At 52.3% G+C, this 27,994-nt stretch overlaps 1 long non-coding RNA gene across 5 annotated transcripts; it reads right to left on the bottom strand.

Annotated features, from left to right (window-relative positions):
- Window positions 1–28: 28 nt before the first annotated feature.
- On the bottom strand, window positions 29–27,569 carry LOC142476306 (uncharacterized). 5 transcript variants are annotated; one of them, XR_012791523.1, is made up of 6 exons: window positions 26,276–27,569; window positions 25,031–25,319; window positions 14,834–15,018; window positions 14,681–14,728; window positions 11,138–12,103; window positions 29–3,520 (listed from the first exon to the last, which is right to left on the bottom strand). It is a non-coding gene; the product is annotated as an uncharacterized LOC142476306 (long non-coding RNA). The 5 variants fall into 5 exon arrangements; XR_012791524.1 differs by having other exon boundaries at window positions 11,138–11,843; window positions 26,276–27,565; XR_012791525.1 differs by lacking the exon at window positions 14,834–15,018 and having other exon boundaries at window positions 26,276–27,567.
- Window positions 27,570–27,994: the final 425 nt, after the last annotated feature.

Genomic DNA, 27,994 nt, shown 5'->3' with positions numbered 1-27,994 from the left:
ACTGCAAACGAAGGAACTCAGCCATAGATGAATTAAAATCAATATTTATTCAAATCTTGGTGCTGGACATCACAGAGATTCACCTTCTCTGACGCGTTTCATTCCGTTAGGAACTTTATCTTTACTTTGATAAAGTTCCTAACGGAATGAAACGCTTCAATTTTGCCCTCATGCAGTAAGCAGCGATAAGACACTTATCACCAGCTTATCGCCAAAAAAGCCTACAGCGATTCAGTAAGCCCAGAGAAGCTGGCGATAAGAGCAAAAATTACAGGTTTTTTTGCCAAAAAAGAAATAAATAAATAAAAATTACAAATCGGCAGACGCGCGGTGATAAGCCACTTTTCGGCACTGATCGCCAGTTTTTCAAACACGCTCAATTCTATAAGCCCTGATCAGCTTATTGCGGCTGATCGCCACTTTAAAATTGCTGTTTCTTCTCCAAATTGTCCCACCACAAAAGTTGGCAAGAAGGTGGGGTGAAGCTGCGATGAAAATAAAATGCATGTGTCCCAGAGCTGATATCCATTAATATCAGCACCAGAGACCCCCGGCATGAATCCCATGCATAAAAAATGCATTTACAGGCAACTTCATTACCGCCAAGGCAATGAAGGGGTTATATACCCGTGCCAGGCTTATTGCGGGTAGCGGGGGTGGGTGAAGGTGGTATTTGGCCCTGGGTGGGTATTTAGGCCTTGCCAGGGGGTTGCGGGATGACTTGACCTCTTCTTTACCTTAGCAGATAATACCGCTAAGGTAATGAAGGGGTTAATCCCTCCCGCTACCCCCCCACCCGGTAGGCCTAAACACACTTCCTTGGGGCCAATACCCCATTCACCCACCCCCACTACCCACAATAAACAAAAATACACATAACAGCCTCACTATCCACTCCTAGGTCCCTAATAAACCATTACAATATTCATAAAACCATTATTTTTTTTACACACAGGATTAATACCGCAGTCTGGAGGAGAGAAGGGAGGGGGGCAGTGCTGAGGGAAGGGGAGGCCCGGCATTACTGGAGGAGAGAAGGGAGGGGGGCAGTGCTGAGGGAAGGGGAGGCCCGGCATTACTGGAGGAGAGAAGGGAGGGGGGCGGTGCTGAGGGAAGAGGAGGCCCGGCAATACTGGAGGAGAGAAGGGAGGGGGGCAGTGCTGAGGGAAGGGGAGGCCCGGCATTACTGGAGGAGAGAAGGGAGGGGGGCGGTGCTGAGGGAAGAGGAGGCCCGGCAATACTGGAGGAGAGAAGGGAGGGGGGCAGTGCTGAGGGAAGGGGAGGCCCGGCATTACTGGAGGAGAGAAGGGAGGGGGGCAGTGCTGAGGGAAGGGGAGGCCCGGCTTGCACCCTACACTTGCTCCATGTATGAATAGGTGGGCCAAAAAACAAATCTTGGCAGAGTGACAGCACGGGCAGCCAATCAGGAGAGGGGGAGTTTTTTTTGTTTAAACCATTCTTGCAGGCTTGCTTCCCGGGGGCCGGACCAAATGATTTTCGCGGGCCGGACGTTCCCCACCCCTGCTTTATAGGAACAAATACTCCCTAAGGCCCTCATGCAGTATATAGAATAAGGGGAGTAAACCCCATGATGTTCGGTGCTCTAAAAAGTGTATATGTAGATATGGGTCAAATGCTGCACCTTGGTATACTTTGAAACTTGGTGGAAAAAAGAAAGAAAGTGATCCCACTGCAATCAATATATGAAGCGTTGAATATATAATTGAAGCAACAATTATGCAGACTTATAAACCTTAGGGGGGGGGGCCGTTGTGCAGGGGTTCGTAAGGAGACAGGATGAGAAGCTTTGTTTAGAAACTCCTCTCCTGTACTCACGTATAAGCCAACCGATGCCTGCTGCCCTTATCCCGCCTGGTGTCTTCACTGCTTGCTCCGTTGAACTCCCGGCATTACTCCACGTGTGCGGCGCCTCCGAATGACGTCATCGCCGTCGCCAGCCTGGTGAGTCCGGGAAGATTACACAGGACGCATCACGAATGCCGGCTAACCCCGTGACTGCAAGGGGAGGGGGTATCGTGGCGTCTGCTCCGTAGTGCAGGGGATCCTTAGCGCGCCCCAGCCGTGAGGGTAGAATCAGCAAAATTGAAGAAAACTTCGGCGGTCACTGCAAACGAAGGAACTCAGCCATAGATGAATTAAAATCAATATTTATTCAAATCTTGGTGCTGGACATCACAGAGATTCACCTTCTCTGACGCGTTTCATTCCGTTAGGAACTTTATCTTTACTTTGATAAAGTTCCTAACGGAATGAAACGCTTCAATTTTGCCCTCATGCAGTAAGCAGCGATAAGACACTTATCACCAGCTTATCGCCAAAAAAGCCTACAGCGATTCAGTAAGCCCAGAGAAGCTGGCGATAAGAGCAAAAATTACAGGTTTTTTTGCCAAAAAAGAAATAAATAAATAAAAATTACAAATCGGCAGACGCGCGGTGATAAGCCACTTTTCGGCACTGATCGCCAGTTTTTCAAACACGCTCAATTCTATAAGCCCTGATCAGCTTATTGCGGCTGATCGCCACTTTAAAATTGCTGTTTCTTCTCCAAATTGTCCCACCACAAAAGTTGGCAAGAAGGTGGGGTGAAGCTGCGATGAAAATAAAATGCATGTGTCCCAGAGCTGATATCCATTAATATCAGCACCAGAGACCCCCGGCATGAATCCCATGCATAAAAAATGCATTTACAGGCAACTTCATTACCGCCAAGGCAATGAAGGGGTTATATACCCGTGCCAGGCTTATTGCGGGTAGCGGGGGTGGGTGAAGGTGGTATTTGGCCCTGGGTGGGTATTTAGGCCTTGCCAGGGGGTTGCGGGATGACTTGACCTCTTCTTTACCTTAGCAGATAATACCGCTAAGGTAATGAAGGGGTTAATCCCTCCCGCTACCCCCCCACCCGGTAGGCCTAAACACACTTCCTTGGGGCCAATACCCCATTCACCCACCCCCACTACCCACAATAAACAAAAATACACATAACAGCCTCACTATCCACTCCTAGGTCCCTAATAAACCATTACAATATTCATAAAACCATTATTTTTTTTACACACAGGATTAATACCGCAGTCCAGCAGGGGTCCCCGGTGGTCCAGATGGGTGTCCGCAGTTTCCACAGTTCACTCTGGGGGGTGCCCACCGGTGTCTGGGGGACTTTGGGTTGTCCCCGCTAGGCTCCGTGGGCCTCCAGGTAGTCCCCGCGGGTATCCGTGGGCACCAATGGCGTCCACGCGGTTGTCTGGGAGCTTTCAGGTGGTTCCCACAGGTGTCTAGGGGCCCTCGGGTGGTTCCCACAGGTGTCTAGGGGCCCTCGGGTGGTTCCCACGGGTGTCTGGGGGGCCCTCGGGTGGCCCTGTGGGTGCCTGGGGCCCCCACAGCTGTGGGGCCACCAGTTCTTCCCCGCAGGTGTCCTTCGTGGGTCCTCAGGTGGTCCCTGTGGGAGTCTGGGGGTCCTTGGGTTGTCCCCGTGGGTCCCCGCTGGCCTGCTGTACCAATCCTGTATTTAAAAAAACAAAAACATGGCCTACATTTACATCAATACAGCTCCCCCCACCCCACCAAACACATACAGTGCAGTAATGGGCAAAATAACTATTATCCAGACACGTGGTCATCTCTCCATCTTTACTATACAGACTTGCACAGACGATAGTTGCGAGCTGTGACTCCCAGACAGGCAGAAAGCTGCAGTGATACCCAGGGGGAGGGGGAGAGACCTCTGATTGCTTCCTCCTCTCCTGCAGCATCTCGCCCAGTGTATCATCCCATACAGGAGTCACAGCATGGGGGGGGGATCCCATCCTATATGGCAGAGGAAGGATAGCAGTGCCTGTCCTACCCCTCCTTGTCACATGGGATTAGGGCTATGTTATTGAGTGAGGGGTTGTATGTTTGTATTAGTAGGGACAAGCAAGGCCGGAGCCAGGTGGGTTTCTCCTGCCTCTGTCCTCCCTGTCTCCTGACCCTTCCTGTAGCCGGACATACAGAATATGGATAACAGAAGGGGAAATAAAACTAAGAGGAGCCGGCAGGAGAAGGCCGTGTCATATCTATTCTTATTAAATAGTATTCTTCCCGAGCTGCACTCAGACCTCTCTCCCACACACCCACAGGACAGCCCACTAAATAGACACAGCCCCGCCCCCTATGATGTCAGCAGGACCTCCTCTCTGTCTAGGCCTGCACAGAGCCAGGGGCCTGCCTCTATCACAGAGGCGGGGCTTGGTGAGGGGGAAAAACCCATGGTCACTACTGGCGCCTGCCCTTACCAGGGCTTACTCCAGTAGTAGAAGGATAGGGTGACCAGATTTACAAAAGTAAAAACCGGGACACATTAAAAAAAAAAATTATAAAACAAATGATGTCACCAACTGCGCCCCTTCTCCTTGGTCTCTACCCCGCTCTGTCCCCCCTTCTCTCACACACACACCCCTTTCTCTCTCCCTCCCCCCATATTCCTCTATTCTCGTTCTCCCCACCCCTACATTCTCATTCCACCCTTCCCTGTCTCTCTCCCCCCCTCCCCCCACTCTCTCTCTACCCCCCAATTCTCTCTCTCTCCCTGCCCCTCATTCTCTCTCTCCTCCCCCCCATTCTCTCTCTTCTCCCCCCCCCACTCTCTCTCTCCCCCCATTCTCTCTCTCTCCCCCCCACTCTCTCTCTCTCCCCCATTCTCTCCCCTCCCCTCATTCTCTCTCTCTCCCCCCCCATTCTCTCTCTCTCTCCCCCCATTCTCTCTCTCTCCCCCCATTCTCTCTCACCCCTCTCTCTCTTCCCCCCACATTCTCTCGCTCTCTCCCCCCTCTCCTTTCTCTCTCCTCCCCTCTCCCCTCCCTCTCATCCATTTTCTGTCTCTCTCTCTCCACCCCCCCCATTTTCTGTCTCTCTCCCCCCCATTCTCTGTGTCTCTCTCTCTACCCCATTCTCTGTGCCTTTCCCCCCCCCATTCTCTGTCTCTCTCTCCCCTCCCATTCTCTGTCTGTCTCTCTCTCCCCTCCATTCTCTGTGTCTTCCCCCATTCTCTGTGTCTCCCCCCATTCTCTCGCTTTCTCTCCCTCTCCCCCATTCCTCTCCCCTCCCCTCTCCCCTCCCTCTCCTCCCCCCATTCTCTGTCTGTCTCTCTCTCTCCCCCCATTCTCTGTCTGTCTCTCTCTCTCTCCCCCCCATTCTCTGTCTCCCTCTCTCCCCCCCATTCTCTGTCTCTCTCCCCTCCCCCATTCTCTCTCTCCTCCCCCCATGCTCTCTTCCCATTCTGTCCCCCTCCCTTCCCCCCATTCCATCTCTCTCCCATTCTCTCTCCCCCCCCATTCTCTCTCTCTCTCTTCCCCCCCCTCTCCCCCCATTCTCGAGCTCTCCCCCCCCCATTCTCGTCTCTCTCTCCCCCCCCCATTCTCGGCTCTCTGTCCCCCCATTCTCTCTCTCTCCTCCCCCATTCTCTTTCTACCCTCCATGCTCTCCCCCCCCCATTCTGTCTCTCTCCCTCCACCTCCTATTCTTGTCTCTCTCTCCCCTCCATTCTCTGTCTGTCTCTCTCTCCCCCATTCTTTGTCTCTCTCTCCCTATTCTCTGTCTCTCTCTCTCCCCTCCTTTCTCTGTCTCTCTCCCCCCATTCTTTGTGTCTCTCTCTCCACCCCCCACTCTGTGCCCCTCTTCCCATGCTGTGCCCCTCTCCCGATGCTGTGCTTCTCTCCCCACACTGTCTCTCCCCATCCTGTGCCTGTGCCTCTCTCTGTCTCTCTCCATGCTGTGCTTGTGCACTCTCTCTGTCTCTCTCCATGCTGTGCCTGTGTGTCTCTCTCTCTCTCTGCCTCTCCCCATGCTGTGCCTCTCTCTGTCTCTCTCCATGCTGTGCCTGTGTCTCTCTCTCTCTGTCTCTCTCCACATGCTGTGCCTCTCTGTCTCTCTCCCCCCCCCCCATTGTGTGAGTGTGTTTGTGTCCCCCATTCTGGACCATACCTGCATGGGTGGGGGAAGCATATTGAGCCCCTGGCAGCAGACACCGGAAGTTCTCACTGACACTTCGGGTCTCACTGCTAGGCTCCGCAGTTTAGTCCCGGCCCCTGCTCTCCTCCATGCGTTGTCTGCTCTCTGCTGCCCCCCCTGCTCTGATGGTCAACAGCGGAACAACCACAAAAACTGGAACATTTTACAGCATGCAGGGCAGCCGGGCAGAGACTAAAAAACCGGGACAGAGGTTAAAAAACCGGGACAGGGGTTAAAAAAACGGGACTGTCCCAGCTAAACCGGGACACCTGGTCACCCTATAGAAGGATAAGTAGCCCGTTCTGCTTACAGGGGGCTACATACAAATAACAGATCATGGGAATAAGTGCTTCAGACAAAAAGTTACATTTCGGAAGAGTCCCTGCTCCGAAGAGCTTACAATCTAATTGTTAGGAAGAATGTACAGAGACAGTAGAGGGCGTTCTGGTAAGTGCGTCTGCAGGGGGCCAAGCTTCATGTATCGTGTGTATAGTATTAGCCACGGGGCTACTCATATGCTTCTTTAAGCCGGTGCGCCTTAAGGTGGCTCTTAAAGGTCATCCCAGAGTGTGGGGCAGTCAGTGAGAAAGGGTTAAGGCGGGAGAGGGCTTTACATACAAAGGGGGTACAACGCAAGAGTCGGGATGGTGCATAGGAAGAAAATAGGCTGAGATGTGAGGAGGGGCAGAGGAGTGTAAAGCTTTAAAAGTGAGGAGGGGAATTGAGTGTGAGATGCGGGATGTGACAGGAAGCCAGGAGAGGGGTTTCAGGAGGGGAGACGCTGAGACAGATTTAAGAAAGAGTGCAGGGGCGCGGTTTGGAGCCTGACAGGGATATCGGGTTTGTCTGAAGCTCCCTAAGATATACATTTGACTGAGTAATACCAGCCCAAATTCGGACAAAATAAAAATAATTATTTGCTCGGGCTCTCCCACCGGTGATCCCACCCCGTGTCCAGTGGACCCCACACAATATGTCCTTTAAATGATATGGATGTGTGTGACTGCGCAGCCACTAGTCCCGTGTGAGTACTCTGTTGGTGCACTTGTTGTTACTGGTTACCTGCCGAGCGCTCAGTGCTCGGGCCTGCAATGGCTTCACAAAGGATCAGACGAAGCTCCCACATGACATCCAGGATCCACCCGCGTGGTGATCCGTCAGGGGCGATCCCACCTGAAGATAGTCCAGCTCTCTTTAATGGCGGAGACTTGAACCCAAGTCTCTCCGCAGGAAACGCAGCGTCCGCTGTGTCCCCAACTATCAAACAGCTAATGGGGCAGGGTCCCTAACCTAGGGCCTGTCCCTATAGCACTCAGCTACTGGTGACTCAGGGCTATCTGGGGCCTGGGGGGATGCTGGCCTAGTCCTCCTTCCCTTAGCTGCTCCGGTCACCAACTGTCACCAACTGCCAGCCCGCGAAATGTATCAATCTCCCTGCAGGGACATGCTGCCGCCCTATTGGCTCCTTTGGGTCCTGTGACTCTGTCCCTGTGCACCCTGGGGGCTGACTGCCCTGTGAGTACCCGAAGGGGCTCTGAGCCCTGACAGGGGACCTGGCTACACTTGCGATCGCGGGCTATTCGTGCCCCCCTGCCGGACACCCTTGGGTTGGGTCGGGGGACGAGAGAGGCAAACACCACGGGAGCAGAATAAAAGTGAGTGTCGAAAAAGGCAGTGACATTGCGGGACCACCGAGCTCCCAGTACCTCTAACACACGCGGCCGATCCTACAAAATGGCCGCTGGGCACCAATAAAGAAGATAAGAGCTAGCGGCTATAGGCGGAGCGGTCTACGGCTATCTGCGCCACCGGGACTTTCAGACTTGCCTCCCATCTAAGGGCTGGGACTGTCGGCGGGGGGGTTTGATGTGCAAGGGGGGGGGTTGATGTGCAAGGAAGGGGGGGGTTGATGTGCATGGGGGGTTGATGTGCAAGGAAAGGGGGGGTTGATGTGCAAGGGGGGGTGGTTGATGTGCAAGGGAAGAGGGGGTTGATGTGCAAGGGAAGGGGGGTTGATGTGAAGGGGGGGTTGATGTGCAAGGGAAGGGGGTGGTTGATGTGCAAGGGGGGTTGATGTGCAAGGGAAGGGGGGTGGTTGATGTGCAAGGGGGGGTGATGTGCAAGGGAAGGGGGGTTGATGTGCAAGGGGGGGGTGGTTGATGTGCAAGGGAAGGGGCGGTTGATGTGCAAGGGGGGGGTGGTTGATGTGCAAGGGAAGAGGGGGTTGATGTGCAAGGGAAGGGGGGTTGATGTGGAAGGGGGGGTTGATGTGCAAGGGAAGGGGGGTGGTTGATGTGCAAGGGGGGTTGATGTGGAAGGAGGGTTGATGTGCAAGGGAAGGGGGGGGTTGATGTGCAAGGGGGGTTGATGTGCAAGGGAAGGGGCGGTTGATGTGCAAGGGGGGTGGTTGATGTGCAAGGGGAAGAGGGGGTTGATGTGCAAGGGAAGGGGGGTTGATGTGGAAGGGGGGGTTGATGTGCAAGGGAAGGGGGGTGGTTGATGTGCAAGGGGGGGTTGATGTGGAAGGAGGAGTTGATGTGCAAGGAAGGGGGGTGGTTGATGTGCAAGGGGGGTTGATGTGGAAGGAGGGGTTGATGTGCAAGGGAAGGGGGGTGGTTGATGTGCAAGGGGGTGTGATGTGCAAGGGGGGTGATATGCAAGGGAAGGGGGGTGGTTGATGTGCAAGGGGGGGTTGATGTTCAAGGGGGGTTGATGTGCAAGGGGGGGTGATGTGCAAGGGGGGTGGTTGATGTGCAAGGGGGGGTGATGTGAAAGGGAAGGGGGGGTTGATGTGAAAGGGAAGGGGGGGTTGATGTGCAAGGGGGGGGTGATGTGCAAGGGGGGGGGGGTTGATGTGCAAGGGGGGGTTGATGTGCAAGGGGGGTTGATGTGCAAGGGAAGGGGGGGTTGATGTGCAAGGGGGGGTGGTTGATGTGCAAGGGAAGAGGGGGTTGATGTGCAAGGGAAGGGGGGTTCATGTGGAAGGGGGGGTTGATGTGCAAGGGAAGGGGGGTGGTTGATGTGCAAGGGGGGTTGATGTGGAAGGAGGGGTTGATGTGCAAGGGAAGGGGGGTGGTTGATGTGCAAGGGGGGATGATGTGCAAGGGAAGGGGGGTTGATGTGCAAGGGGGGGGGTTGATGTGCAAGGGAAGGGGGGTTGATGTGCAAGGGAAGGGGGGTTGATGTGCAAGGGGGGTGATATGCAAGGGAAGGGGGGTGGTTGATGTGCAAGGGGGGGTTGATGTGCAAGGGGGGGGGTAGTTGATGTGCAAGGGAAGGGGGGTTGATGTGCAAGGGGGGGTTGATGTGCAATGGAAGGGGCGGTTGATGTGCAAGGGGGGGGTGGTTGATGTGCAAGGGAAGAGGGGGTTGATGTGCAAGGAAGGGGGGTTGATGTGGAAGGGGGGGTTGATGTGCAAGGGAAGGGGGGTGGTTGATGTGCAAGGGGGGGTTGATGTGGAAGGAGGGGTTGATGTGCAAGGGGGGGTGATGTGCAAGGGGGGGTTGATGTGCAAGGGAAGGGGCGGTTGATGTGCAAGGGAAGAGGGGGTTGATGTGCAAGGGAAGGGGGGTTGATGTGGAAGGGAAGGGGGGTTGATGTGCAAGGGAAGGGGGGTGGTTGATGTGCAAGGGGGGGTTGATGTGGAAGGAGGAGTTGATGTGCAAGGGAAGGGGGGTGGTTGATGTGGAAGGAGGGGTTGATGTGCAAGGGAAGGGGGGTGGTTGATGTGGAAGGAGGGGGTGATGTGCAAGGGGGGTGATATGCAAGGGAAGGGGGGTGGTTGATGTGCAAGGGGGGGTTGATGTTCAAGGGGGGTTGATGTGCAAGGGGGGGTGATGTGCAAGGGGGGGGGTTGATGTGCAAGGGGGGGGTGATGTGCAAGGGGGGGTTGATGTGCAAGGGGGGTGATATGCAAGGGAAGGGGGGTGGTTGATGTGCAAGGGGGGGTTGATGTTCAAGGGGGGGTTGATGTGAAAGGGAAGGGGGGGTTGATGTGAAAGGGAAGGGGGGGTTGATGTGCAAGGGGGGGGGTGATGTGCAAGGGGGGGGGTGATGTGCAAGGGGGGGGGGGGTTGATGTGCAAGGGGGGGTTGATGTGCAAGGGGGGTTGATGTGCAAGGGAAGGGGGGGTTGATGTGCAAGGGGGGTGGTTGATGTGCAAGGGAAGAGGGGGTTGATGTGCAAGGGAAGGGGGGTTCATGTGGAAGGGGGGGTTGATGTGCAAGGGAAGGGGGGTGGTTGATGTGCAAGGGGGGTTGATGTGGAAGGAGGGGTTGATGTGCAAGGGAAGGGGGGTGGTTGATGTGCAAGGGGGGATGATGTGCAAGGGAAGGGGGGTTGATGTGCAAGGGAAGGGGGGTTGATGTGCAAGGGAAGGGGGGTTGATGTGCAAGGGAAGGGGGGTTGATGTGCAAGGGGGGTGATATGCAAGGGAAGGGGGGTGGTTGATGTGCAAGGGGGGGTTGATGTGCAAGGGGGGTGATATGCAAGGGAAGGGGGTGGTTGATGTGCAAGGGGGGGTTGATGTTCAAGGGGGGGTGATGTGCAAGGGAACAGGGGGTTGATGTGCAAGGGGGGGGTGATGTGAGGTGCAGGGGGGGGGATGTGTAGGGGGCACCCAGATAGGCACTTGTCCCTCTTTGTTGGAAGTGCTGCTGTTATTCTCCTTTCTGGAGTCAGTCCTTGAGCTCAGGACCCAGCATGGGCACCTGTTTAAGGGCCTGTAGCAGGGCAGAGGAGTCCATGGGGGACACGTCTGGTGAGGGGAACTGCTGAGACCTGAGTGTGTCTGGACTCAAATACCCTGAGTGGGCAGAGGCAGAGTGAGACAGCCCAGGGTACAGCATGGGCAAGGTTCCTGGATACCAGCACTTTTCCAGCATGGGGAAGTAGGCAGAGGCAGAGGGTGGTATTAGGTAAAAGGGAAGGCAGACAGGGGGGTGAGGCTGGTAAGAACTCATTGCCGGTGGGTCGCTGCTGCTGAATCGGGCCTCCTCGGTGGCCTCCATTCTGGGTCTTTTTGTCGGTGTCTCCTCTTTCATTTAACTTTTGTCATCTTTGTACAGAACTCTGTAAATTGTTAGCTTCATTACAACATTCATATGTTATTTTCCCCCTTTGTTATAGTACCTGCAGTTGACCATCCAGGCCCTCCAAGAAGATCTTCGAACTCAGAGGGACCTTAACCACCTTCTACATCAACGTGACGTCCAAAGCCATCAATTCCAGATTGTCCACTTGTAGTGTATAATGGCATTGTCTAAAGAGCTCTGCATGTTTTTTTTATTGGATAATGTGTATCTCAGAAGTTAACTTTTGGGTGGCAGGACAACAAATGTCCATGATATAAATGTCCAGCGTGAGACACTTGGAGAATTTGCAACCTTATATCCCATGCTTCGCTTGCATGCACGTAAATTCTTTGAATACAGTATATGTGAATGTCTATAACAACATTTGATTATATTGTTAAAAAAATAGAGGGAAAAATTACTCCTGTTCAGACTAATTTATCGATGGCAAGCATATTCGAATAAAACTCCCAGCAAAGTCAGGGTCAATGTTCTACAATTACTGTACAAACATTTTCTTTCGATAGTTTTGCAAGCTGTTGCTGATGCCAAATGTCGTTTTATTGCGATTGACGTCGGAGCATATGGGAAGCAAAGCGATGGTGGTGTGTTCAGAGCATCCTCACCGCTCAAGTTAATCGAACAAAAAAAACTTGTGTTTCCAGCTGACAAAACATTGCCATCAAGTAACCGGGACAAGATGCCTCATGTACTCGTAGCAGATGAGGCCTACCCGTTGCTGAAGTACCTCATGAAGCCGTATCCTAGAAAATCGTTATCAAAAGAGGCCGAAATTTACAACTACAGACTAGGGCTCAACGTTGTGTTGAATGTGCATTCGGTATCATGTCAGGAAAATGGAGAATACTCTTAAAATCTATAGAAACATCTGTGCCAAATGCCAAACATATTGGGAAATGTGTCACTGTACTTCACAATGTGGTCATCGATTTAGAAGGGTCTGTTGATTCTTCTGTTATCGATTCTGAAGATGTAATTACTTGTTCTCTCCGTCGAAATAAAGCTAATAATGTAACAGGGAAAATGGCAAAATGTATCCGAGATTCGTTCAAAGATTACTTCAATGCCGAGGGAGCAGTGCCATGGCAAAATGATGTGTAATAAAATACATTTCCATGTGAAAGTCAGGGAGGGGGGGCGTGAAAGGCATGGAGGGGGGGCGTGAAAGGCAGGGAGGGGGGGCGTGAAAGGCAAGGAGGGGGGTGGGGGCGTGAAAGGCAGGGAGGGGGTGGGGGCGTGAAAGGCAGGGAGGGGGGTGGGGGCGTGAAAGGCAGGGAGGGGGGGGACGACGGGTGCGTTAAAGGCAGGGAGGGGACGGGGCGTGAAAGGCATGGAGGGGGGGCGTGAAAGGCAGGGAGGGGGGGCGTGAAAGGCAAGGAGGGGGGTGGGGGCGTGAAAGGCAGGGAGGGGGGTGGGGGCGTGAAAGGCAGGGAGGGGGGTGGGGGCGTGAAAGCCAGGGAGGGGGTGGGGGCGTGAAAGGCAGGGAGGGGGTGGGGGCGTGAAAGGGAGGGGGGTGGGGGCGTGAAAGGCAGGGAGGGGGGGGGACGGGTGCGTTAAAGGCAGGGAGGGGACGGGGCGTGAAAGGCAGGGAGGGGACGGGGGCGTGAAAGGCAGGGAGGGGGGGGCGTTAAAGGCAGGGAGGGGACGGGGGCGATAAAGGCAGGCAGGGGACGGGGGCGTAAAAGGCAGGGAGGGGATGGGGGCGTGAAAGGCAGGGAGGGGACGGGGGCGTGAAAGGCAGGGAGGGGACGGGGGCGTGAAAGGCAGGGAGGGGGGCGTGAAAGGCGGGGAGGGGGCGTGAAAGGCAGGGAGGGGGGCGTGAAAGGCAGGGAGGGGACGGGGGGCGTGAAAAGAAGGGAGGGGGGGTGGGGGCGTGAAAGGCAGGGGGGGCGTGAAAGGCAGGGTGGGGGGTGGAAAAGCAGGGAGGGGGTGGGGGCGTGAAAGGCAGGGAGGGGGATGGAAAGGCAGGGAGGGGGCGTGAAAGGCAGGAGGGGGGTGGGGGTGGAAAGGCAGGGAGGGGGGTGGAAAGGCAGGGAGGGGGGTAGGGGCGTGAAAGGCAGGGATGGGGGTAGGGGCGTGAAAGGCAGGGAGGGGGGTGGAAAGGCAGGGAGGGGGGTAGGGGCGTGAAAGGCAGGGAGGGGGGTGGGGGCGTGAAAGGCAGGGAGGGGGGTGGGGGTGTGAAAGGCAGGGAGGGGGGTGTGAAAGGCAGGGAGGGGGGGCGTGAAAGGCAGGGAGGGGGGGGCGTGAAAGCAGGGAGGTGGGGCGTGAAAGGCAGGGAAGGGGTTGGGGGCGTGGAAGGCAGGGAGGGGGGTGGGGGCGTGAAAGGCAGGGAGGGGGGCATGAAAGGCAGGGAGGGGGCGTGAAAGGCAGGGAGGGGGCGTGAAAGGCAGGGAGGGGGCGAGAAATCGTGCAATCCACGACTGTATCCGCCTCTCCGAGCGTCTGAAAGCAATCCAGCGTTCCTGGTGTGTGGCTGAAGAGGTGAGGGACTCCCTCCTCTCAAACGGAAAAGAAGAGCAAAAAATTGAGTTGGAACATACCTATCATACAGGGATGAGAGAGAGAGACAGAGAATGAGAGAGAGACAGAGAATGAGAGAGAGACAGAGAATGAGAGAGAGACAGAGAATGAGAGAGAGAGACAGAGAATGAGAGAGAGACACAGAGAGAGAGACAGAGAATGAGAGAGAGACAGAGAGAGGGACATAGGGAGAGAGAGACACAGAGAGAGAGAGACAGACACACAGAGAGAGAGAGAGAGAGAGAGAGACAAAAGTAATATACTGTATAACCATTATACCGTACCCCCTAGTATTCGTGTAATCATTGTCCCACACCCCCTATTACTCACGCTTTGGCAATACTGAAATGTTCTTTTGACATGCCAATCAAGCTGATTTGATTTGAGAGACACAGAGACACACACAGAGACACAGAGAGAGACAGAGATACAGAGACACACACAGAGACACACAGAGAGAAACAGAGACACACAGAGAGAGACAGAGACACACAGAGAGAAACAGAGACACACAGAGAGAAACAGAGACACACAGAGAGACAGAGACACAGAGAGGCAGAGACACAGAGAGACACACAGAGAGAGACAGAGACACACAGAGAGAGACAGAGACACACAGAGAGAGACAGAGACACAGAGAGAGAGAGAGAGACACAGAGAGACACACAGAGAGACAGAGACACACAGAGACACACAGAGAGAGACAGAGACACACAGAGAGAGACAGAGACACACAGAGAGAGACAGAGACACAGAGAGACACACAGTGAGAGACAGAGACACACAGAGAGAGACAGAGACACACAGAGAGAGACAGAGACACAGAGAGAGACAGAGACACAGAGAGAGAGAGAGAGAGACACGGGCCTATTTAGTAAGCGTCGATAAGGCTGCGTCTATAGTATTTCAGACGGAGGGAAGGCACACACGCTGCAATACACTTGCTGAAGCCTGAGCTTTTTATGGCTTTGCAGGGTATGCAGCGGGTGCGATTGGGGGCGTGGCAATAAATATATGGAGGCGTGGCAATGACATTCCGGCGCGGACGTCACTTCCCTACCTCACATCCCGATCCACCGGCATTTTTTCAGATGCAGCATCTGAAGCACTGTGCAGACAAGAAGAAAAATGCACACAATGCGCACCAGAGATTAAAATATAGTAAATTATTTATTAATAAAACAAGAAATAACCGAGGGGGATCCAAACCCACCTCAGTACTTTCTTCTCGTTGCTATTGCCACACTATACGTCCTGACGCCGGAAGGGAAGTTGGTACGCGACCAAGACGAGACACCGGATTTACAGTGGAACCACAACATACCACAGATTGCCGGAGGACCACACTGCGAGGGGCGCAGCCTATCGAGTTTCCCGGTCATCGTCCAAACTCTGGAGCTGCGGATTGACCACCGGATTACCACGGAGCACGAGCCTGTCTCACACAATGCTTTTACCAAACGGATGTTTGTGAGTTTGCTATTTTTATCTTGTCCAGGAAATGAAATTGTTAAACCGAATTTACACATGGAGCGGGCGCTTTCTCTTCTTTTTTTTTGTTTAGATATCTATCGAGGAGGTGGTTGTTTCCCTGAAGAGAGCTGCCAGGGCTCCAGAGGATGCCCGAATTGGATCCTTTTATGATTGAGTTATAACATAGCTATTAGAGCTAGGTTTCTGGATTTTTATTGTGTTTAGGCATAGTGTTTATTATTATTTTATTACAGCTACTTTTTAGTAATTGCACTGTTATTAATTCTGACCACTAATTCTCACTGCCATTATAATCTCTCTCTAGCCACAACCAAATTGCTATATCAGCTATATTATTTATTGGTTATACCAGGGGAGCACAAAATTTTGCAGCTCGCCCCCCTGCCTTCCCTCTGCTGGTGCTCGCGCCCCCCCTTACCTTGATGCGGCGTCACGTGACCTGCAGCGGCATTTGACGAGGGTGACGTCACATGACCCCGCGGCATAATTTAACATACTGTGCTATATGTATGCACACACAGCTGTCTTTTACACATACAAATACTGTTTTTCCATCCCTATACACCAATAGGGACCACAAAGTATCCACACACACTTTTAGTTGTGCTACAAACTCTCACATTTCCACACCCACCCACACCATTTATATCCACTCCCACTCCACACACACCTTTTGTAAAGCACTGTATATACTGTGGGCTCTCCATTCATTTTCATTCACACTGATACACATACACACTCTTTCATCACTTGCTTTCAGGAACCTTTTGACACCTCTAGGCATAAAACACATCCACACTGGGGGAAGGACCAGCACAGATAACATTCCAAGAGACACTGTTTTTAAGTATACCTTTTGCTTGCTTCATTCATTGTAACATCGCCGGAAGAAGAGATCAGTGTATCTCGAAAGCTCGCTCAAATAAAAGCATTTCGTTAGCCACAGAACGGTATCATCTATTTATTTTTTGATTATTGAAGCTCGGCTAACACGGTACTGATACCTCTATATATATTGCGCACTCACACACACATATAACGTTTTATCCAACTTTTTCATTTATCATTTGTAGAGAAAATGAACAATGCCGCCAGAAGTGCTATTTTTCAAAATGTAACATCTCTACTAATTAGTGTAAAATGATACTTCATATAAAGCAGGTTATGGGACCCAGTATAAAATGACCTTCATGTAGCTTATCACATCCCAGTATATGGATACCTTCTATTATCACAAGCTGCTAACATGTGACAGGGCTCAGAGTCTGAGCCCAGAATGTGACATACTGAACATTCTCATTCTAAATTTCAAAAAATATTGTGTTGATTTCTGACCTGACTGCCGTGGTTACAGCTCAACCACTCAGTTCTACTGTGTGTCACCACTTTCTGCCACAACCAGCTGACGGTGGATCTGCAAGGAGTTCAACGCTCATTGGCATCACATCTGTGGCTTGGTTGACGTATCTTTTCTCCAGCTTTTTATTGTATTGTTTTTAAATAGATTATATTTATTTAGTTGAATAGATATTTATTTAGTTGAATAGATATTTATTTAGTTTAATAGATTATATTTCTAAGTTTAATAAATTATATTTCTTAGTTGAATAAGTTATATTTGTTAGTTTAATAAATTATATTTCTTAGTTTAATAAGTTATATTTGTTAGTTAATAGATTATATTTGTTAGCACAGTAGATTATATTTACTAGTATTTAAGTCTCCCCCTCAGTGCCCCATTAGGACCCGTGCGCATATTTCACATCTTTTCGGAGTCGCTTATTTTTTAGACCCTCGGAGCCGAAACCTAAAGCTAAGAAAGTTCGGATCAAGAGGAGCCGCACAGCTTAAAGACAGAACATTTCCAAGGGAGATGGAGACAATTTGGGTAAGATCTGATTAAAGGACAACCTTTGAGGAAGGAAAGGGTGACGGGGGAGTCTAAGAGGGGGGTGAGAGAGCAAGGTGGTGTGTCAGATTGGGGCAGAGCAAGAGAACGCAAAAATGATGGGGAGTTGCTGCAAACCAAAAAAAAAACAATAAGTAGTGATACTTTTACCGGTGCCCCTTAGTCTCAGGGAAGACCGGCATTTCGTCCAATGGATACAATATGATTGATGGGAAAGGGCACACGGATTTGAATAAAAAAAGATAATTTATTGTGCCACAGACTACAATGTTTCGGCTGCTGGCCTTTCTTTGCTGGATTTAGTGGGTTTAGCCACTTTACCTGAGAAAGACCAGCAGGCCGAAATGTTGTTGTCTATGGCAGTGCAAGAGAAAACAGGTTGGGGGGGGGGGGTGGGTTCTCGCAAAGTCGCCGACCCATGGGTGAGTGTCTCCGGTGGAAACTAGTCCTGGACCCCGGGAAAGCTGTCTGTGGCCCATACAAGCTGAGTAACATGTAGAAAGGACACATGTATGTTCAGAATGAGTTAGCATGGTATTTTGAGAGGCACCATAGCAGGTCAGTGCAAGTCAGTGCAGAGCACTGCAAGGTCAGTCAATATGAGGAAGGGTCCGATGGAGGAGTTGGAGGGTCCCAGAATATCTCTTAAAGCAGGGGTGCGCAAATCGAGGGGCACGACATTTTCTTGGGAGGAGGGGCTCGGCGCTTACAGAGGCCCCTCGCTCTTCCCCACAGCATTTAAATTAAATGCCGGAGATCGCGCGCAAGGCCTCTGTAAGTTCCCTTTCCTTGTCTCCGGCGGCTTCTGGCGACAGCAACGTGGCGTCACATGATATGGCATTGCCATAGCAACGTGATATCACATGACGTCGTTACATCAGAATGTCGGAGACAAGGTGGGGAAGGTGGAGGGGGGAGCAGGGGGAAAAGGTTGTGCAACCCTGTCTTAAAGCATTGTCCTGCATACAGATCAGAGGCCAAGAATGGATATGGATATCCGATGTGAAGCCGGAAATAAGACAGAAAAGACCGTTTCGGGGGAAGAAGGTGAGTGATGAAATAGCCGTCACTGTGTAACTCTTCCAATTACTTGCAACTTCATGCAGAGAAATAGCAACGCTTGTTTTTAACGTGCTAAGCGCCTAATGGGGAATTCAACTGCTGAGAGGTTAAGGGAGTTACTCACCAAACTCAGCGACGTTTCTGTGTCTCTGTGATAACTCCCCCAGGACATGCCTGAAAACCAGAGGTAACTCAATGTATTTTTGATAAATAGAAACATGACCTTCTGGGGAGGGGTATATAATGGCTACTGGGCCTGGTGAGGTGGGTATAACGGGTACTGGGCCTTGGGAGGGTTGTATAACTGGGTACTGGGCCTGGGGAGGTGGGTATAACGGGTATTTGCCCTGTGGAGGGCGGTATAACGTGGTATTGGGGATGGGGTATAAGTGGCACAGGAGCTCTTGCGATACAGAGTATCACTGTCCCTGGTTACAAACACGTCATGTCTCCTGCAGATCAGGACACGCACGAAGGTGGTGCCCTTTGTGCCACCAGACGACGAGGCGGGCTACGAGGCGGACGACGAGGCATACGACAAAGCGGGCGTCAAGTGGAACAATGAGGTGGGCTACAAGGCGGCCGATGACGCAGACGTGGTGTACGATGACCATGGAGCATACGACAGGTGTGGCCGGATCTGCTGCTTCACCTTTTTTAGGCGGAGAAGACCCCGGGAGCAGGTAGGAGAATACGAGAGGTGCGGACAGATCTGCTGCTTCACCTTTTTTAGGCGGAGAAGAAGCCAGGAGCAGGTAGCAGAGGAGCCAGGGCGTAGATACAGGGGTATTCTAGGGGCCCTGAGAAGTTGGTTTGACCGCAGGAGAGGCAGATAAGATCAGGAAGGCTGCGGGAGGGGCAGGTACTAGAGGGAGATAGGGATGTTGGGCGTGAGAGGGTGAGAGAGAACAAGGAGCAGGGCCGGAGCACGGGTTTCATGCGCCCGAGGCGAAACTTAAAATTTGTGCCCCAGTTGTATAAAAAATAATAAGATAAATAAAATAATAAAATAAACAGTGGCGTAGCTATCGGGGCTGCAGGGGGTGCGACCGCACCCCAGCGCGACACAAAATAAAAATAAAAGGGCGCCAAAATACTGGATAAAAAAAAGAATAATTTAAAAAAAAAGATAAATAAATTAGAAATAATAAGAGGAAAAAATAATAATGATTATTAATGCGCCCCTAGGACCTCTGCGCGCTAGGCGACCGCCTAATGGACGGCCGGCCCTGCGAGGTATGCGGGAGGAAAAGGGGCGAATGGGATAGATATGCAGGGGGATGGGGGAGCAGGTGAGTTATACACAGGGGCACAAGGGCCCCATCACCCGCATCTCTATATACTGAGTGTGCCCCTGTGTATAACAACGCTGATCTGTGCTGCTCCATCTGATCTCACTGCGCAGTGATCCAGGGACCATCCGATCGCCATTTAATGGGGTCAGGAAGGAATTTTTTTCCCCCATTGCACAGCAGGGGTTATGTTTCGCCTTCCTCTGGATCACAGCAACAAACTGCCCTTTGTGCATGAATTATCAGTGAGATCTTTATACACCCTGCATTGGTCTTCACCCCTTCGCTGCCGGAGGGGCCTGCAGTGCATTGCTCTGCGTGTTACTATATCGCTCCGCAATGTGCTGCAGGCCCCTCCCAGCAAAGAGATTAATTATTTAAATAAAATACTCTCTTTAATCAAACCTATGTGTAGTGTCTTTTCTATCCGTTGTATCTATTGCTAACAGCTCAGTGATTCTTCCCCAGGACGCTGCACTAGTGTCACGCTGCCAAGCCCGGGTGTGAGGGAGATTTATAGGGTCACATATACACTTCTGCCAAAACACGAGTGCAAACAGGAAGCCCCTCTGATCTCATATCTTTTATTACACAAAACGGTATCTAAAAAGGTAAAAAGAACATACATGGGATTCTGCTACAAATATCTCTCTAATTACAAACCAATTAGCAAATCATTCAGATTAGAGTCGAGCGAAAAGAAAGGGTTAAGTATCTCAGGTACAGTATATGCAGTGTAGGCTGTGTTGCAGCATTACATGCAGGGGACAACGTTTAGGGGATATAAGTAATGCTGATCTCAGAGCTGACCGGCTGACCTGCTCTACCGCCTGACCTGCTCTACTTGCTGAACGGCTGACCTGCTCTTCTGGCTGACCGGCTGACCTGCTCTACTGGCTGACCGGCTTCTCTTCTTTCAGCTAAATGACCTGAATTGTGGCCCCTGTATCTCCCAATTAAACGTTTTATTGGCATATTCTTGTTTGACTCGTTCTATACAGACATTTTTTATATATTCATTGTGGGATTTGATAACATCTGTCAGATCTCTCAGAATATCACATTCTGTACGTTTGTGTTGAAGATTTTTCCATTCTCAATTTACTTAATATTAGTTTTTGGCATCAATTATTTATATCGAGTCCAAAATACCTTTATACAGAATGCTGTTCCCTTTAGCCCACAAATGCTGCTTCATTAAAGCCCATGGGTGGCACTCTATGCATTCTCAAACTTTTAGGCAACATCCCTAATTTCCAAAAGTGGGATTAAATCTGTGCATATTTAAATGGTTAATTTTCTTACTCAGACTACTAAATCCCTCCCCAAATATATCCGTTTCACATAAAAGTGTGTGCGCTTCTCCTTCCGCCTAACTGGCACGTCGTCCTTACGGGCGCCACTCCGTGTAACTCCACGCTGCCCTCCAGTGGCAAAAGAAATAAGATACATTTACTGTACTCGTCTGGCAGCTGATCCCGTATAAGGTGGGTAACTCTGTATTAGGGGTCTTGGTAGACTATATTTTATACTTATGTCGGATAGATGAGGAATTAATATTCCTAACGGGTTATTGTGAGAGGCCTTAGATCTTATCCTATATGCACGCAGCCCTCGCCTCTCTGACCTTGAACACATACTTCAATCTGATTTTTTGAGACTTGAAACTGGATTTCCTAAAACAAACTGATTTTAAACACTGACAAGACTGTAACAATGGTATTTGGGACCAGAGCTAAATTGCTAACGCTTCCAATGACAGAGCTTCAGATAAAAACCAACTCTAATACCATCCTAGCCCCTGTTACTGGTTTGAAATATCTGGGCATATAGTTCAACTCCCATTTAACATTTGGGTTGCACATTGATACCCTGACATCCAAATCCTATGCCAAACTTGGTGTACTTTATAGCAGGGGTGGGGAACCTTTTTTCTGCCAAGGGCCATTTGGATATTTATAACATCATTCGCGGGCCATACAAAATGATCAACTTAAAAATTAGCCTGCTATATTTGGTCAAACATTCAATTAACTGGAACTGCTTCTCTTTGGTGAGGCGTGTGATGTTAGCTGGTATTGATGATGTTGCAACTCGCAACTGGTTTTCCAGGTTTGGATGACTGACTGACTGACACTTGTGTGACTGACTGACTGACTGACACTTGTGTGACTGACTGGCACTTGTGTGACTGACTGACAGACTGACTGACACTTGGGTGACTGACTGACTGACACTTGGGTGACTGACTGACTGACACGAGTGACTGACTGACTGACACTTGTGTGACTGACTGACTGACACTTGTGTGACTGACTGACTGACACTTGGGTGACTGATTGACTGGCACTTGTGTGACTGACTGACACTTGTGTGACTGACTGACTGACACTTGGGTGACTGACTGACTGACTGACACTTGTGTGACTGACTGACTGACACTTGGGTGACTGACTGCCACTTGGGTGACTGACTGACACTTGTGTGACTGACTGACTGACTGACACTTGGGTGACTGACTGACTGACACTTGTGTGACTGACTGACTGACTGACACTTGTGTGACTGATTGACTGACACTTGGGTGACTGACTGACACTTGGGTGACTGACTGACTGACTGACACTTGGGTGACTGACTGATTGACACTTGGGTGACTGACTGACACTTGGGTGGTGGGTGACTACTGTATGACTGATTGTGGGTTGGTGTCTGTATTCTCTCACACACACAAATCGGAGCAGGGGGGGTGGGAAATCACACACTCTCAGACCCTCTCACTCATACACACTCTCTCACTCACTTTCAGACACTCTCTAAACAAGAATGACAATCAGCTGCAAGAAGTGGCAATTTGAGATGCATGAGGGACGGTCTGACAGCTTAGATCACACTGAGTCATTTTATGGGGCACAGATCATTGGGGGGGGTGGTGTCTGCAAAAGTTAATCATACAACATGTATTGAAGTCAAGGAGACCAATGATGCTGGGATTAGGCATCAGGCCTTGTGGTGTCCCATGGCCCTCCTGCCCTTCCCCTGTCAGGGCCCTGCATAGCTCCCTCTCCTCTTACACTGCGGCACTGCGGAGCAGGTGCTCTCCTCCGCAGCTGCTGCCCGGTGTGGGGAGGAGGAGAGACGGTAGTGAGGTGTTTCTCCCTCCGCAGACTCGTTCTTCTATCCCCCAAGCCTCTTATACCCCCTCCCCCCCATCCCCCAAGCCCCACTCCTCTTATACCCTGTCCCCCCCGGAGCGCTGCTTACCTGAGCCGCTCTGGTGATACTCAGGTCCTTCATCACCTCAGGCGGCTGCTGCCACACACAGATAGTGACACACACACACAGTGACACACACAGTGACAGTGACACACACACACACACACAGAGACAGTGAGACACACAGAGACAGTGAGACACACACACACAGACAGTGACACACACACACACACGCAGTGACACACACACAGTGACACACAGTGACACACACACAATAAGCCCACCTCTGCAAACACACTAAAAAATAAGGCCTTTCCCCCCTTGGGGTGGGTAAGGTGTCTGGGAGGGGCTATAAGGGGGCATGTGGGTTACCTGGGGCCCGTGGATGGGCTGCTGGAGCTGCATAGGTAGCCAGTGCAGATGAGACTGGCAGGGGCGGAGCCTAAAGGGAGGGACACAGGGGCGGAGCCTAAGGAGCCCGGCATTACTGGAGGAGAGAAGGGAGGGGGGCAGTGCTGAGGGAAGGGGAGGCCCGGCATTACTGGAGGAGAGAAGGGAGGGGGGCAGTGCTGCGGGAAGGGGAGGCCCGGCATTACTGGAGGAGAGAAGGGAGGGGGGCAGTGCTGAGGGAAGGGGAGGCCCGGCATTACTGGAGGAGAGAAGGGAGGGGGGCAGTGCTGAGGGAAGTGGAGGGCCCAGCATTACTGGAGGAGAGAAGGGAGGGGGGCAGTGCTGAGGGAAGGGGAGGCCCGGCATTACTGGAGGAGAGAAGGGAGGGGGGCAGTGCTGAGGGAAGGGGAGGCCCGGCATTACTGGAGGAGAGAAGGGAGGGGGGCGGTGCTGAGGGAAGGGGAGGCCCGGCATTACTGGAGGAGAGAAGGGAGGGGGGCAGTGCTGAGGGAAGGGGAGGCCCGGCATTACTGGAGGAGAGAAGGGAGGGGGGCAGTGCTGAGGGAAGGGGAGGCCCGGCATTACTGGAGGAGAGAAGGGAGGGGGGCAGTGCTGAGGGAAGGGGAGGCCCGGCATTACTGGAGGAGAGAAGGGAGGGGGGCAGTGCTGAGGGAAGGGGAGGCCCGGCATTACTGGAGGAGAGAAGGAAGGGGGGCAGTGCTGAGGGAAGTGGAGGGCCCAGCATTACTGGAGGAGAGAAGGGAGGGGGGGCAGTGCCGAGGGAAGGGGAGGCCCGGCATTACTGGAGGAGAGAAGGGAGGGGGCAGTGCTGAGGGAAGGGGAGGGCCCGGCATTACTGGAGGAGAGAAGGGAGGGGGGCAGTGCTGAGGGAAGGGGAGGCCCGGCATTACTGGGGGAGAGAAGGGAGGGGGGCAGTGCCGAGGGAAGGGGAGGCCCGGCATTACTGGAGGAGAGAAGGGAGGGGGCAGTGCTGAGGGAAGGGGAGGGCCCGGCATTACTGGAGGAGAGAAGGGAGGGGGGCAGTGCTGAGGGAAGGGGAGGCCCGGCATTACTGGAGGAGAGAAGGGAGGGGGGCAGTGCTGAGGGAAGGGGAGGCCCGGCATTACTGGAGGAGAGAAGGGAGGGGGGCAGTGCTGAGGGAAGGGGAGGCCCGGCATTACTGGAGGAGAGAAGGGAGAGGTGCAGTGCTGAGGGAAGGGGAGGCCCGGCATTACTGGAGGAGAGAAGGGAGGGGGGCGGTGCTGAGGGAAGGGGAGGCCCGGCATTACTGGAGGAGATAAGGGAGGGGGGCAGTGCTGAGGGAAGGGGAGGCCCGGCATTACTGGAGGAGAGAAGGGAGGGGGGCGGTGCTGAGGGAAGAGGAGGCCCGGCAATACTGGAGGAGAGAAGGGAGGGGGGCAGTGCTGAGGGAAGGGGAGGCCCGGCATTACTGGAGGAGAGAAGGGAGGGGGGCAGTGCTGAGGGAAGGGGAGGCCCGGCATTACTGGAGGAGAGAAGGGAGGGGGGCAGTGCTGAGGGAAGGGGAGGCCCGGCTTGCACCCTACACTTGCTCCATGTATGAATAGGTGGGCCAAAAAACAAATCTTGGCAGAGTGACAGCACGGGCAGCCAATCAGGAGAGGGGGAGTTTTTTTTGTTTAAACCATTCTTGCAGGCTTGCTTCCCGGGGGCCGGACCAAATGATTTTCGCGGGCCGGACGTTCCCCACCCCTGCTTTATAGGAACAAATACTCCCTAAGGCCCTCATGCAGTATATAGAATAAGGGGAGTAAACCCCATGATGTTCGGTGCTCTAAAAAGTGTATATGTAGATATGGGTCAAATGCTGCACCTTGGTATACTTTGAAACTTGGTGGAAAAAAGAAAGAAAGTGATCCCACTGCAATCAATATATGAAGCGTTGAATATATAATTGAAGCAACAATTATGCAGACTTATAAACCTTAGGGGGGGGGGGCCGTTGTGCAGGGGTTCGTAAGGAGACAGGATGAGAAGCTTTGTTTAGAAACTCCTCTCCTGTACTCACGTATAAGCCAACCGATGCCTGCTGCCCTTAACCCGCCTGGTGTCTTCACTGCTTGCTCCGTTGAACTCCCGGCATTACTCCACGTGTGCGGCGCCTCCGAATGACGTCATCGCCGTCGCCAGCCTGGTGAGTCCGGGAAGATTACACAGGACGCATCACGAATGCCGGCTAACCCCGTGACTGCAAGGGGAGGGGGTATCGTGGCGTCTGCTCCGTAGTGCAGGGGATCCTTAGCGCGCCCCAGCCGTGAGGGTAGAATCAGCAAAATTGAAGAAAACTTCGGCGGTCACTGCAAACGAAGGAACTCAGCCATAGATGAATTAAAATCAATATTTATTCAAATCTTGGTGCTGGACATCACAGAGATTCACCTTCTCTGACGCGTTTCATTCCGTTAGGAACTTTATCTTTACTTTGATAAAGTTCCTAACGGAATGAAACGCTTCAATTTTGCCCTCATGCAGTAAGCAGCGATAAGACACTTATCACCAGCTTATCGCCAAAAAAGCCTACAGCGATTCAGTAAGCCCAGAGAAGCTGGCGATAAGAGCAAAAATTACAGGTTTTTTTGCCAAAAAAGAAATAAATAAATAAAAATTACAAATCGGCAGACGCGCGGTGATAAGCCACTTTTCGGCACTGATCGCCAGTTTTTCAAACACGCTCAATTCTATAAGCCCTGATCAGCTTATTGCGGCTGATCGCCACTTTAAAATTGCTGTTTCTTCTCCAAATTGTCCCACCACAAAAGTTGGCAAGAAGGTGGGGTGAAGCTGCGATGAAAATAAAATGCATGTGTCCCAGAGCTGATATCCATTAATATCAGCACCAGAGACCCCCGGCATGAATCCCATGCATAAAAAATGCATTTACAGGCAACTTCATTACCGCCAAGGCAATGAAGGGGGTTATATACCCGTGCCAGGCTTATTGCGGGTAGCGGGGGTGGGTGAAGGTGGTATTTGGCCCTGGGTGGGTATTTAGGCCTTGCCAGGGGGTTGCGGGATGACTTAACCTCTTCTTTACCTTAGCAGATAATACCGCTAAGGTAATGAAGGGGTTAATCCCTCCCGCTACCCCCCCCACCCGGTAGGCCTAAACACACTTCCTTGGGGCCAATACCCCATTCACCCACCCCCCACTACCCACAATAAACAAAAAATACACATAACAGCCTCACTATCCACTCCTAGGTCCCTAATAAACCATTACAATATTCATAAAACCATTATTTTTTTTACACACAGGATTAATACCGCAGTCCAGCAGGGGTCCCCGGTGGTCCAGATGGGTGTCCGCAGGTTCCACAGTTCACTCTGGGGGGTGCCCACCGGTGTCTGGGGGACTTCGGGTTGTCCCCGCTAGGCTCCGTGGGCCTCCAGGTGGTCCCCGCGGGTGTCCGTGGGCACCAATGGCATCCACGCGGTTGTCTGGGAGCTTTCAGGTGGTTCCCACAGGTGTCTAGGGGCCCTCGGGTGGTTCCCACAGGTGTCTAGGGGCCCTCGGGTGGTTCCCACGGGTGTCTGGGGGGCCCTCGGGTGGCCCTGTGGGTGCCTGGGGCCCCCACAGCTGTGGGGCCACCAGTTCTTCCCCGCAGGTGTCCTTCGTGGGTCCTCAGGTGGTCCCTGTGGGAGTCTGGGGGTCCTTGGGTTGTCCCCGTGGGTCCCCGCTGGCCTGCTGTACCAATCCTGTATTTAAAAAAACAAAAACATGGCCTACATTTACATCAATACAGCTCCCCCCACCCCACCAAACACATACAGTGCAGTAATGGGCAAAATAACTATTATCCAGACACGTGGTCATCTCTCCATCTTTACTATACAGACTTGCACAGACGATAGTTGCGAGCTGTGACTCCCAGACAGGCAGAAAGCTGCAGTGATACCCAGGGGGAGGGGGAGAGACCTCTGATTGCTTCCTCCTCTCCTGCAGCATCTCGCCCAGTGTATCATCCCATACAGGAGTCACAGCATGGGGGGGGGGGGATCCCATCCTATATGGCAGAGGAAGGATAGCAGTGCCTGTCCTACCCCTCCTTGTCACATGGGATTAGGGCTATGTTATTGAGTGAAGGGTTGTATGTTTGTATTAGTAGGGACAAGCAAGGCCGGAGCCAGGTGGGTTTCTCCTGCCTCTGTCCTCCCTGTCTCCTGACCCTTCCTGTAGCCGGACATACAGAATATGGATAACAGAAGGGGAAATAAAACTAAGAGGAGCCGGCAGGAGAAGGCCGTGTCATATCTATTCTTATTAAATAGTATTCTTCCCGAGCTGCACTCAGACCTCTCTCCCACACACCCACAGGACAGCCCACTAAATAGACACAGCCCCGCCCCCTATGATGTCAGCAGGACCTCCTCTCTGTCTAGGCCTGCACAGAGCCAGGGGCCTGCCTCTATCACAGAGGCGGGGCTTGGTGAGGGGGAAAAACCCATGGTCACTACTGGCGCCTGCCCTTACCAGGGCTTACTCCAGTAGTAGAAGGATAGGGTGACCAGATTTACAAAAGTAAAAACCGGGACACATTATAAATTTTTTTTATAAAACAAATGATATCACCAACTGCGCCCTTTCTCCTTTGTCTCTACCCCGCTCTGTCCCCCCTTCTCTCACACACACCCCTTTCTCTCTCCCTCCCCCCATATTCCTCTATTCTCGTTCTCCCCACCCCTACATTCTCATTCCACACTTCCCTGTCTCTCGCCCCCCTCCCCCACTCTCTCTCTACCCCCATTCTCTCTCTCTCTCTCTCCCGCCCCTCATTCGCTCTCTCTCCCCCCATTCTCTCTCCCTCACCTCATTCTCTCTCTCTCCCCCCCATTCTCTCTCTCTCCCCCCATTCTCTCTCCTCCCCTCTCTCTCACCCCTCTCTCTCTCTTCCCCCCACATTCTCTCGCTCTCTCCCCCCTCTCCTTTCTCTCTCCTCTCCTCTCCCCTCCCTCTCTCCCTCTCATTCTGTGT

This window comes from Ascaphus truei, unplaced genomic scaffold (genome assembly GCF_040206685.1).
Source record: "Ascaphus truei isolate aAscTru1 unplaced genomic scaffold, aAscTru1.hap1 HAP1_SCAFFOLD_1561, whole genome shotgun sequence".
In the NCBI taxonomy this organism is placed as follows: Eukaryota; Metazoa; Chordata; class Amphibia; order Anura; family Ascaphidae; genus Ascaphus; species Ascaphus truei.
Note: the sequence above shows the minus strand (reverse complement) of the source record. Positions and strands in the feature narration are given on the sequence as shown.